Here is a 14241-nt window from a genome sequence, read left to right as displayed (position 1 = left end):
TCAACTTCATTTGCATGTGTGTTGTTTTATTTAGCAGCAGACGTTTTTTGGGATTGTTTATTTACACTACCATCTGTTTTTTTGGTTCCAGTTCGTTTGCAGTTAGCACATTCATTGTATGGTTGTTGTATTTTACACCTGCATAATTTCTTTGAGTTTTCCTTCACTCACATTACAACCTTTATTGGGAATACATTTAACCACTTCCATACAGGGCACTAATACACCTTCCTGCCCAGACCAATTTTTAGCTTTCAGCGCTGTTGCACTTTGAATGACAATTGCGCGGTCATGCTACACTGTACCCAAACTAAATTTTTATCATTTTGTACCCACAAATAGAGCTTTCTTTTGGTGGTATTTGATCACCTCTGGGATATTTATATAAAATTACCGAAAATTTAGAAAAAATTGTTTTTTTTTCTGTTATAAAACATTGTAAATAAGTATGTTTTCTCCTTCACTGATGGGCCCTGATAAGGCGGTACTGATGGGCACCGATGAGGTGGCACTGATGTGGTGGCATTGATGGGCACTAATATGCGGCACTGATGGGCGGCACGGATAGGCGGCATGGATGGGCTAGGATAGGCGGCACGCATGGGCATGGATAGGTGGCACGGCTGGGCACGGATAGGTGGCATGGACGGGCACGGATAGGTGGCACAGACGGGCACGGATAGGCGGCATGGACGGGCATGGATAGGCGACATGGATGGGCACTGATAGGTGGCACGGATGGGCATAGATGGGCACTATTGTATGTGTTGTACTAATGGATGCCACTGATTGGCATTCATTGCGGCACTGATTGGCATCCATTTTCTGTGTCCTCCTCATCCCTGGTGGTCTAGGGTGGCATCCTTTATTTTTATTTTTTTTATTTATGGTGGTCTATTTGCCCATCCCTGGTGGTCCAGTGGGCATCCTCGGGGGGGCTGTGCTGATGATCGATCAGCACAAACCCCCCCTATCACAGCAGCAGCCGATCGGCTATCCTCTACTCGCGTCTGACAGACGCGAGTGAGGAAAAGCCGATTACCGGATTTTCCTATTGACGTTGTGATCAGCCGTGATCTCAGTGAGAGACTCTTTACCTTGATCAGTGTTGCGGGGTGTCAGACTGACACCCTGCAACAACGATCGCCGCGATGTGCGCCCCCGGGGGCACGCAGCGGCTCAGAATCCTGAGGACGTCATATGACGTCTAGTCAGGATTCTACAACCACTTTGCCGACGTCAATTTGTAATTGGCGGGCAGCAAGTGGTTAAAGGAACACGCACTATATATATATAGGGCCAGATCCACGAAGCAGTTACGCTGGCGTATCAATTGATACGCCGCGTAACTGCTAGGTTGCTCCGGCGTATCTTTGTTTTGTATCCACAAAACAAGATACGCCTGAAGCTGGGCTAGATCCGACTGGCGTACGTCTTAGTACGCAGTCGGATCTAAGGTGCATATTTACGCTGGCCGATAGGTGGCGCTTCCGTCGATTTCCGCGTCGAGTATGCAAATTAGCTAGATACGCCAATTCACAAACGTAGTTGCGCCTGGCCTATCTATATGCGTCGTTTACGTAAGGTGTTGGACCGGTGTAAAGTTACCCCTGCTCTATGAGGCGTAGCCAATGTTAAGTATGGACATCGGGCCAGCGTCGAATTTTCCGTTGTGTACGTTGTTTGCGTAAAACGTTCGCGAATAGGGCTTTGCGTAGAATGACGTTCATGTCGAAAGCATTGGTTAGTTGTGGGTTCATTTGGAGCATGCGCACTGGGATACCCCTACGGATGGCACATGCGCTGTTCAGAAAAAACGTAATTTACGTCGGGTCAAGACGTATTAAGACATATTAACATAAAACATGCCCCATCTCGTCCATTTGAATTGCGCGCCCTTACGCCGACACAGTTACACTATGCCACCGTAACTTACGCCGTTAATTCTTTCAGGATACGGAAAATACGCTGAAAGTTACGGCGGGGTAGTGTATCTGAGATATGCTACGCCGGACGGAGCAATGCACGGAGGTACATGGATCTGGCCCATAGTGACCTTTTTTACATCAGATGTGCTAGAGATTGCGCTCATCAACCCCTTTTTATTTTATTTCCACAAACAAGTAATGGTAGTTAAGATGGTTCAGTGCAAACGCCATCTAGTGTAAGTATGTACATAGACTGGCACTACTATTGCAAGTTAGTCCTGTAAAGAAACTCCTGTATGTCACTATTGAAGCTTGGAACAAGAGAACTAGCATTAGGAACCAAAAGAAGGACATTATTAGGACTTTAGTCCTGCCTCCATTCCTATTTGAATGAGAAAGAAAAGAGGAGCAGAATGGAACTTTAGACTTTAGATGAGGCAAGCAGTCCATACGATTAATTAATGGTTGGCATTTAAGAAGAGTCAAATTTGAAGAATAATACATATTATTATCGCAATATTTCATCTACATTCATACATAAAAGCATGAATGACACCTATCCATAGGGAAGGATTATGGGTATAACACTCTTAACTTCCCATTGTTTTAGGAATAAATACCAAGATATACAAAAATTCATATATTAGATAGCCATTTGCTTTGCACTTTCCATACACAGCGATTCTGTGAGTATATTTATCCAATGGGGGCTTATTTCCCCCATTTTTGATCTTTTTTTGAGACAACTATCTAAGGATTTTATATTTTATCATAGATGTGTACATGCTTGCTCCTGAAGAGTGAATATAATTGCATGAAATGCATTAAGCTTTTGTATCTAGCATGCTTTAAACCGATCTTGTTTATATTATCTTTTATTAGAATCATATACTCTGTGTATCTAATATATGAATGTTTGTAAATCTTGGTAATTATTCCTAAAACAATGGGAAGTTAAGAGGTTTTATACCCATAATCCTTCCCTATGGATATGTGTTATTCATGCTTGTATGCATGTATGTGAAAAAAAGTGGAAAAAACTGCGCTAATAGACCAATAAGCAGACCCGTAAATCAAACGGGTACAAAAGTGATTGCTGATAAAGCAAAAAGTAAAGCTGCACCTTACTGTGTAACATTAAACAGTGATTAAAATATGGAAAGAAAAAAAGGTAGCGCTAAGCATTAATGTGAACAAATGTAAACAACCGTGAATTATAATGAACAATTGAAACATAACAGTCATCATAAAGTCATGTGTCTTTGCAGAAAAACTATACATACACCTTCAGCAAGAGTCCATATATAGAAAGTGATTGAGAAGTTGTATCACAGGTGTGACCAATTTGTTAGAGAGGAATGCTCCTTCACCAGTAAAGAGATGAGTCTTCAGGATGTATAATCAGATGAATCACCAGTAAGAAGTGATAACCATCTATGTATATAGATAAAATATTGTGATACTAATATGTATTATTGTTCAAATTTGACAATTAAATGCCAACCATTAATTAATCATATGGACTGCTTGCCCCATCTAAAGTCCCATTCTGCTCCTCTATTCTTTAGCATTAGGAACCAGTCATGTTGTTCTAGAGTGCAAATGTCCTGTGTCACCTGTGTCCTGTGTTCCTTCATAGCCATGGGAAACACAACCTAAGGCAATGCATTGGTATGGGAACTGTTAACCTGACACACTAAGTTAGGTCCTAATTAGGGATGAGCCAAACACCCCGCAGTTCAGTTCGCATCAGAACCTTCGAACGGACCGAACGGTTGCGCACACTTTAGAACCCCATTAAAGTCTATGGGACTCGAACGTTCAAAATCAAAAGTGATAATTTTAAAGGTTAATATGCAAGTTATTGTCCTAAAACGGGTCTGGGGATCCGAGTCTTGCTCCAGGGGACATGTATCAATGCAAAAAAAAGTTTTAAAAAAGGCAGTTTTTTCGGGAACAGTGATTAAAGTGAAAAAACTTTTTTACATATCGTACCTGCTGGGTGTCTAGTATGCCTGTGAAGTGGCACCTGTTTAATACTATCCCTGCACAAAAAGACATTAATATAGGAAAAAAGTCATTTAAAACTGCTTGCGGCTTTAATGTTATGTCTGGTCCCTGCAATATGGATGAAAATCATTGCGAAAAATAGCATGGGTCCCCCCCCCCCTTCTCACCTCAGGTCATTACCAGCTCCTTTGGCCCTATATACTTTGAACAGCAGTATACAGGCGGTGCAAACAAGACAGGGACTATAGGTTTGTTGTTAAGTAGAATCTGTTTGTAATTTTGAACTGGTACTTTTTTAGTGTAGCTCCAGCCCAAAAAATCTATTTTTAAGCTTTTCGGAAAACATAGAGAAGGGTTATAACCCCTGTAACATTTGTTTTGCTGCCTGTGCACATCTGTCCATAAGATTGTACCTCACTTTCTGTCCCAATGACAATTTCAGTGGACAGGAAACACCTCTTACAGAAGAGAATTTCCCTTCCTAGGGGTAGATTTTCTCTCACTTCCTGTTGTCTTCTTCCGTTTTCAAGCAGGAGTCGTTTGTAAGTTGGATGTTTGAAAGTAGGGGCCTGCCGTATATACTCTAATATATCAAGAATTGTAATTACATTCCATTGTTTAACAGTGGTAGAAAAATTGGGCCTTTGGTGCTGGTGCCACAACACTGTAAGCCCTCACAGTTACTCTTGGTGGGCGCAGGAATGGGCCCTGCTGTGAAATATTAGATCAAGAATTGTAATTACATGCCCCAGTTGAACAGGGGCAGAAAAATTGGGCCTTTGTTGGTGGTGGTGGTGCTGCTGGTGCCACAACACTGTAAGCCCTCACAGTTACTATTGGTGGGCGCAGGAATGGACCCTGCTGTGAAATATTAGATCAAAAATTGTAATTACACGCCCCTGTTAAACAGGGGCAGAAAAATTGGGCCTTAGGCACTGGTGCTGGTGCCACAACACTGCAACCCCTCACAGATACTCTAGTTGGAGCGCGGGAATGATCCCTGCTGCAAAGTATTGCATCAAAAATTGTAATTACCCACCCCTGTTAAACAGGGGCTGAAAAATTGGGCCTTAGCCACTGGTGGCGGTGCCCAGAACCAAAAATGTTCTTACAAGTTATCAGCATGATCATTGAGGAGGAAAAGGATAGTCACTCGGCATAACAGAATAGTCACTCAGCATCAGCATAGCAGTTTTGAAGGGATCTGACATTTTCCCCCCAAAAATTATTCAAATACATCAGCATCAGGTGCTTGGTAGCTGGTGGTGATTCAAGCCTGATTCATTTTTATGAAGGTCAGTCGATCGACCGAGTCGGTGGAGAGGTGCACCCTGTTCCGAAAGAACTCTGGATGCAGGACAGGCCAGTAGCTCAATTGAATTATGTGCAAGCTCTGGCCAGTGATCCATCCTCAAGACCCAGTAAGCCAGAGGATTTTTGGTGGGAAAGGTGTCCAAGTCTGATCTTGCCCATAGGTATTCCCGCACCATGTAAAACAGACGCTGGCGATGGTTGCTGGAACCGGTCATACCTTGGAGCTGCGGACTAAAAAATTGTCTGAACGCATCGGTCAGACGGCCACCTTCTCCACCGCTCCTTCTTTGACTGACCGAAGCCTCAGCAACACGTTGTCCAGGAACAGGATTTTGTAACCTCCCAGTCTCTGGGAACGCATTGCACAGACCTTTCTGCAAGGCCTCCCGAAGATGTTTCATCTTCTGCTCCCTCTGCCCGGAAAGATAAGGTCCGCAACCTTACCCTTGTAACGTGGATCAAGTAGGGTTGCCAGACAGTAATGATCCATCTTCTTGATAGCACGAATATGAGGATCCTTCCGCAGGCTTTGCAGGATCAGGGAGGCCATACAACGTAGGTTTGCTGAGGCTTTCGGTGCAGAGTCCTCTGGGTCACTGAGGACAACATGATCCTCAGCCACCTTGCCCCAGCCACGTACAAGTCCATGGGTTTCTTGGGACTGAAAATGATCCCTTGAAGACTGCTGCTGATGCGAAGTGCTAGGCTCCACCTCCATGCTGACACAATCCTCCTCTTCCTGTGTGATAGGCGGGCAAGCAGGAACACTGTCTGGATAAAGGGGGCCTTGAGAGTTAAGGAAGTCCTCCTCTTCCTCCCTCTGTTCTGCCTCAAGGGCCCTGTCCATTATTCATTGCAGCGTGTGCTCCAACAGGTGGATAAGAGGGACAGTGTCACTGATGCATGCACTGCCACTGCTCACCATCCTCCTAGTCTCCTCAAATGGTGACAGGACAGTGCATGCATCCCTGATCATGGCCCACTGGCGTGGGGGGAAAAACAAGCTCCCCTGACCCTGTCCTGGTGCCATATTGGCACAGATACTCATTGATGGCCCTCTGCTGCATGTGCAGCCGCTGCAGCATGGCCAACGTAAAGTTCCACCTGGTGGGCATGTCAGAGATTAGGCGGTTCTTGGGCAGGTTGAATTCATTTTGGAGGTCTGCCAGCCGAGCAATGGCATTATATGACTGTCGGAAATGCACACAGACTTTCCTGGTCTGCTTCAGGAAATCCTGTAAGCCCGGCTACCTGCCCAAGAACCGCTGCACCACCAAGTTAAGGACATGAGCAAAACAGGGCACATGGGTCAATTTTCACTGTCGGAAGGCGGAGAGGAGGTTGGTGCCATTGTCGCAAACCACCATTCCTGGCTTAAGCTGGCATGGCGTCAACCGTCTCTTTGCCTGCATACCTGTGTAGCCCCTTGAACGCCTACGGTGCACCGCTGGTTCCGAGGACACATCAGCACAGGAAGAGGCCACAGAGGAAGAAGAAGAGAAGGGGGTGGAAGAGAGAGGTGTGTCACAACCAGTAGTAGCATTTTGAAGGCGTGGTGACGGGACAACCTCCAACACTACTGTACCTTGTCCTGCATCATTCCCAGCTGCCAGCAGAGTCACCCAATGCACCGTGAAAGATAGGTAATGTGCCTGTCCATGCCTGCTGGACCATGAGTCAGCGGTAATATGCACCTTACCACTGACCGCCCTGTCATTGCCTTTCACATGCCGGTAGAAAGCCGGAAACGCCTTTCGTGAGAAAAAGTGGCGTACATTCCACAAACTCACAGAAGGGGGCAGAATCTACCAACTGAAAAGGCAACAGTTGAAGTGCAAGCAATTTAGCTAAGCTAGAATTCAACCGCTGGGCATGTGGATGGCTGGGAGAGAACTTCTTTTGGCGCTGTAGCAGCTGGGGCAGGGAAATTTGCCTGGTACAATCTGACATCACTGTACCGATAGTAGACTGCCCGCAAGTACTGTGACATACCTAATTCTACACCTTCAGTCCTATCAGTGCAGGCTTCAGAGAGGACTGAGGGTATAGTGGGGTTGGAGATCCTAGCTGATGAGGAGCAAGGAGAGGTCCGCTTTGTTCTTTGGTGTGGGTCTTTGAGGTACGTTTGCCAATGAACTGCATGGCAGGTCGACATATGTCTGGTCAAGCATGTGGTGCCCAAGCGGGTGATGTTTTGGCCACGTGAGATACGCTTGAGACATATGTTGCAAATAGCAGCGGTGTGATCTGATGCACTCATCTCAAAAAAGGCTCACACCAAAGAACTTTTGGAATAACGCTGAGAGACAGCAGCGCCCTGCACATGCGGAACTCTGCGTTGTGATGCAGTCGGTGTGCTGCCCTTAATCTCACCCCTGGAGGGCATCCTGCCTCGTTGGAGATGTGCCTCCTCCTCCTCTCTCCTATCAGGCACCCACATGTAGTCAGTGACCTCATCATCCCCTCCCTCCTCATCACTGGAGAAAACCTGGCAGTATGCTGCAACTGGGGGAACATCACTGCCAGATTGCTGTCCTTCTTGGGCACACCCTCTCTCTGGGCTCACGTTACTGCCTTCCTCTAGCTGTGTACCATCATCAGAGCCTTCAAAATGCTGCACATCCTCCTGCAGCATGTACCCAACACTGTGGTCAAACAGTTTGGGGATTCCTCAGGAGGACATGGTGGGGCTAGGGAAGGAGTGACTGATGCCATTGAGCAAAGGGAAGAGGCTGTGTTGGCAGCTGCTTTGCCAGACAAATTACACTGAGCCTGGATGAGAGAGGATGAGGAGGATGAGGACGGCTTGGTCATCCACTCTATCAAGTCTTCGGCATGTTGCGGCTCAACACGGCCAGCTGCTGGAAAAAAGAACGAGTGTGTCCCACGGCCACGTGCTGATGAGGATGCACCGTGTCCAAGACCAGCACTGTTGCCTCTAGACGCAGAGCCTGCTTGCCCTCTTTTATGCCCTCTTTTATCAGCTTGTGACTCTCTGCCTCTCCTTGTTGTCCTTCCAGACATACTAATGGCCTGCAGGGAGTTGTAGCTGCACAAATACTGACAATACTTGCTGATCCCTGCCTGTGGTATTAATATGAGAACACCAGCAAATCTATTGACGTAGCTTTAGGTGCACACTGTGCAGAGGACACAGTACACCATGTGAACATACGTGCAGATCCCCTGCCTGTGGTATGAATATGAGCAGATCCCTGCCTGTAGGAATTATTATGAGAACACCAGCAAATCTATTGACGTAGCTTTAGGTGCACACTGTGCAGAGGACACAGTACACCACGGGAAAATACGTGCAGATCCCCTGCCTGTTGTATTGATATGAGCAGATGCCTGCCTGTAGGAATTAATATGAGAACACCAGCAAATCTATTGACGTAGCTTTAGGTACACACTGTGCAGAGGACACAGACAGTACACCAAGTGAAAATACTGCAGCTAGCACAATCACCTGCCTGCCTGTCAGTATATTAGGAAGAGCAGATCTAGCTAAACGCAATACAGTATATACATATATATACAACACCTGGGATGCATATATATCCACTGTAACTCTAACTGACTAGCCTGCCTGCCTGCCTTCTCTATCTAACTCGACTTCCAGGCGGCCTTATATAGTGTGGGGGCATGTACTAAACCCCCTGAGCCATAACCCTGGCTTTGGCCAATTATGGCTCTCCATTTTTTGCAAGCTGTGATTGGTCAAGCATGCGGGTCATCAGCCAGCAATGCACTGAGATGCCGCAGTGAATTATGGGCCGTGACACGCCACTCGAATTTGGCACGAGAGGCCCATAATGTTCGTTATTCGACGAACGGTCAAACATATGATGTTCGAGTCGAACATGAGTTCAACTCGAACACGAAGCTCATCCCTAGTCCTAATTGCCTCCCCACTGCACCTACAGGGCACCACTAATGCAAAGTTACTAGTTCCACAGCAAAAAATATACAGGTGCATCCCATAAAATTTGAATATCATCGAATAGTTAATTTTTTTTCAGTAGATCAATTCAAAAAGTGAAACTCGTATATTTTATAGATTCATTACACACAGAGTCATATATTTTAAGCATTTGTTTATTAAACATTTGATGATTATGGCTTATAGCTAGTGAAAACCCAAAATTCAGTATTTCAGAAAACTAGAATATTGTGAAAAAGTTTAATATTGTAGAGTGTATGTCACTCTCTAGATGTGGAAAGCTGATAGAGACATACCCAAAAAGCCTTGCAGTTGTAATTGCAGCAAAAGGTTGTTCTACAAAGTATTGTCTCAGGGGGGCTGAATACAAATGCATGTCACACTTTTCACATATTTATTTGTAAAAAAAAAAAAAAAAAACATTTATTATTTTCATTCCACTTCACAATTATGTGCCACTTTGTGTTGGTCTATCACATAAAATCCCAATAAAATACATTTACATTCTTGGTTGTAACATGACAAAATGTGGACTTTTGTATGTGTACCTTTTCCATGTACTGATTTCCTTGTCAAGTCACTCCTCAACCAGGAACAATGTCAGAAGCATCTTAACTGGGCTAAGGAGAAAAGGACTGTTTGTTGCTCTGTGGTCCAAAATCCTCTTTTTAGATGAAAGTAAATTTTGCATTTCATTTGTAAATCAAGGTCCCAGAGTCTGGAGGAAGTGGTCCAGAATTCAAGTTGCATGAGGTCCAGTGAAAAGTTCCCACAGTTAGTGATTTTTTGGGGAGCCATGTCATCTGCTGGTGTTGGTCCACTGTGTTTTATTAAGTTCAAAGTCAGCACAGGCCTCTACCAGGAAATTATAGAGCACTTCATGCTTCCCTCTGCTGACCAGCTTTATGGAAATGCTAATTTAATTTTCCAGCAGGACTTGGCACCTGCCCACACTGCCAAAAGTACCAATACCTTGTTTAGTGATCATGGTATCACTGTGTTTGATTGACCAGTAAACTCTTCTGACCTAAACCCCATAGAGAATCTGTGGTTCATTGTCAAGAGGAAGATGAGAGACACCAGTCCCAATAATGCAGACTGAAGGCCACTTTCAAAGCAACCTGGGCTTCCATAACACCTCAGCAGTGCCACAGGCTGATCGCCTCCTTGCCACGCCACATTGATGCAGCAATTAATGCAAAAGGAGCCTGAACAAGTATTGAGTGCATACTATACTGTACATGGACATTGTTTCTTATGCACAGAGGACAAACATTCAAATGTTTCTTGGCAGAAATATGTAGCCCTACTTTGTTGGTTGTGTATTAAATAACCCAGCCATGTATTGCCCCTTCGTTTGTGACCTGAATTTTTAATTGTACAGGTTGCATTTGGGATGGGAGGGAAGCAGAAGAAATGCTTTCACTTGCATGCAACAGACTGATTACTTTATACTTCCAAGATGCTCCTCTCAGGCCTAGGAATGGCTACTTGAGTAAAGCTCAAGGACCTATTTTTTATGATGAAAGCTAAAGATTATGGCCCAGAATCTCAAAGGACTTACCTAATCTGACCTGTCGTATCTATGCGACTGATTCTTAGAATCAGTTACGCATAGATATCCATTAGATCCGACAGGCATAAGTCTCTTACTCCGTCGGATCTAAACTGCAATTTTTTTTGCCCGCTAGGTGGCGCTTACTTCGAATTCAGCGTTGAGTATGCAAATTAGCTAGATACGCAAATTCCCGAACGTACGTGCGGCCGACGCAGTAAAGTTACGACGTTTACGTTAGGCTTTTCCAGGCGTAATGTTGCCCCTGCTATATGGTGGCATAAGTGCGGCGCAACAATGTTAAATATGGCCTTCGTTCCCGCGTCAAAATTTTAAAAAGTTAATTCGTTTGCGTAAGTCGTCCGTGAATGGGGCTGGACGTCATTTACGTTCACGTCGAAACCAATGACGTCCTTGCGACGTCATTTGGAGCAATGCACACTGGGATATTTTACGGACGGCACATGCGCAGTTCGTTCGGCGCGGGGAAGCGCTTGATTTAAATGATACACGCCCCCTACCCTCCAAATTTAAATTCCGCTGGGTGGTTTACGCTACGCCGCCGCAACTTACGGAGCAAGTGCTTTGACAATACAGCACTTGCCTGTGTAAGTTGCGGAGGCGTAACGAAAAACAGATACGTTACACCCGCACAATTTTGCGCGGCTGTACGTGAATCTGCCCCAATATATATAGAAATATACATATATGTACTATACAATAGACATGTGCACAGAAATTTTTTTTGTTTTTTTTTGTTCTGTTTCGTATCGTTCCGTAGGTTCGTTCCCGTTCGTTTTTCGTAAGACGCCCGTTTTCCTGTTCGTTCCCGTTCGTTTTTCGTATGACGCGATTTTTTCGTATTCCGATCGTTTCGTATTTTGGTTACCGTTTTATTTTCGTACATGCGGGATGGTTCGTTATTCTGTTTAATTCATGTTCGTTACTTGTTAGACAATAATTTTCGTGAATTTTCGTCATTTTGTACTTTCCTAAATATATCGCGGGATTCGCGGCACTTTCAACACGCGGCTCATCCATATTAACTATTGTTAAGCCCCATACACTTGGTCAGACTTTTTTAACAACAAACATAAAAACGATCGTTTTACCGAACGTTCGTTCGTTTTTAAACTCCATCAGAAAACCCTTTTTGGGTTCCAGGTTCAAAAGTCTGGCCAACTGATCTCTCCCTTCAGACGAAAATCCACAGAAAAGTTTATTTGGCTTTACTGTACTACTGTACTCAGCACAAAGAGAAGCTGCTTCACTAACTACTGTAACTACACTCACTGTCCATTCAAAAAAACGAAAATGACATCTTATAACAAAAGATTTGCATTCTGTATTTTGAAACCAAATTACGAACAGAAAAAAGGAATTCAGAATACAGAATACAAATCTTTTGTTATAAGATGTCATATGAACATACAAACAGAAAAAGGATTCAAACAAAATACAGAATGAAAATCTTTTGTTAGATGTCAGGCCTCGTACACACGACAGATTTTCTCGGCAGAATTCAGCGAGAAACTCGGTCAGAGCCGGATTCTGCCGAGAAACTCTGTCGTGTGTACACTTACGGCCCGATGGAGCCGCCGAGGAACTCGTTGAGAACTATGGGAGCTCTCGGCCCGCCGAGCTCCTCGGCGGCTTCAGGGCTGAACTCGCCGAGGAACTCGTCGTGTTTGGCACGTCGAGTTCCTCGGCCGTGTGTACGAGGCCTCATATGAACTTACGACTGAAAATCAAAATACGAACAGAACAAGGATTCAAACAAAATACAGAATGCAAGTCTTTTGTTATAGATGTCATATTCGTTCTTTTGCCGTTTTCGTTTCGTCGTATTTTCGTCGGATCGTTCGTTCGTATTTGCGGTTGTTCGTTATGCGACTCATTCGTAATCCCGTAGTTTTCGTATTTTGGTGATTACATTTTTACGAAAATAACATTCGTACGAACGGGAATGCACATATCTACTATACAATATGTAATATATAATGGGGAAGGTAGTGCTGCGCTATAAGTGGAGGATGGAAAGGTGAAAAGGAAGTGAAGGGTGGTATACTTCTTCAGGAGTCAGAAAAGTCACGTTTGTGACGAATACGCGTAAGAGTCCACTGAGAGGTACCGGAGGTGACGTTGGCGAACGATTGCCCCTCTTTTTATATGCCTGATTTAATTTTAACCATGTGAGTACCCTCGTTTATATTTTTATGCTGATTAAAAGTTTTTAAACGATATCACACTATTGGTGGTTTTATCCCTCTGGGCGCGAGATATTGGCCATCCTGGGATGCGACTTCCAAGGAGGACCCAGTTTCCCTGGACCAGAGCCCATTTGGATAACCATATGTGGTTGGATTTATATGCTGTTACCTTACAGCAGTAAGGTAAGGGGACACCCTCAGTCACCTTAAAAGGATCACTGGATATCCACCTTTTCTTCACATTATTTATTTGGACCCACACCAGCACTTCCTAATTTTACGAGGATTGTATATCTTTATTTGCACTTCTCATCACCTTATCGATTGTGTATCCCATTTTACTAAGAACTTATGAAGTTATGTTATTTGCACCTTTGCTTAGAATGGTTATAATTTTGTCAGCCCGCTCACTGATCAGTTCTTTTTGATGCCATTTTTGTTTGTACTGTCACAGTCAGACCACCCTTCACTTCCTTTTCACCTTTCCATCCTCCACTTATAGCGCAGCACTACCTTCCCCATTATTAATACTTATGGTCTGATACACCTTCCAGTGCCGCAGCTGTACCTCCCCCCCCTCCCCACCCTCTCCTTGATAGCGCGGTAATACCCACTCTCACAATATGTAATATATACTGTATATTGTACAGGACGCTAAGGATGGGTCCTGGACAGATGCTATGTGGCACCAATATTTGGGATTTGGTCCATTTCAGGGAAATATTTTGATTACTCAGGGGTCTCACCTGAGATGGATAAGGAATTCTATGCTAGTCATGTAAAGGAGAAGACTGACTCGCAGTCTCCTCAGTATTAGTAGAGACATTTTTGGAACCTGGAATTTTGGGATGTTTGGAGCATTCGGGTGGGAAAAGAACCTCCACTCTTGACTATGGGCACTCTGAACCCTACGGGGTGAACTTAATCTCCTTGCCGGTATTCCCGATCCTGGATCCTGGAAGAGGTTACTTACCTTGTCTCCGGGATCCCACGATGTACTCCCGCTGTGTACGGCGGCCGGATCTTCTGCCCGATGCACTGTGTGTTCTGGCTTTCCTTCCCTGCGAGCATGGTGACGCAGGGGGGTGGAACCGGCGGCAAATTCAAAATATAATATAAATACACAACACACACAATACATTGTAATCCTATTGGATTACATTACTAAATAAAATAAATTTATCTTAGTTTGCCCCCCCAGTGCTTTGTCCAGTGCCCTTGCCTGCAGTTTTACTGTACTTTCTGCCTGGAAACTGCAGAATGACCATGACATCAAAAAAG

This window comes from Rana temporaria, chromosome 1, assembly GCF_905171775.1.
Source record: "Rana temporaria chromosome 1, aRanTem1.1, whole genome shotgun sequence".
NCBI lineage: Eukaryota > Metazoa > Chordata > Amphibia > Anura > Ranidae > Rana > Rana temporaria.
Note: the sequence above shows the minus strand (reverse complement) of the source record.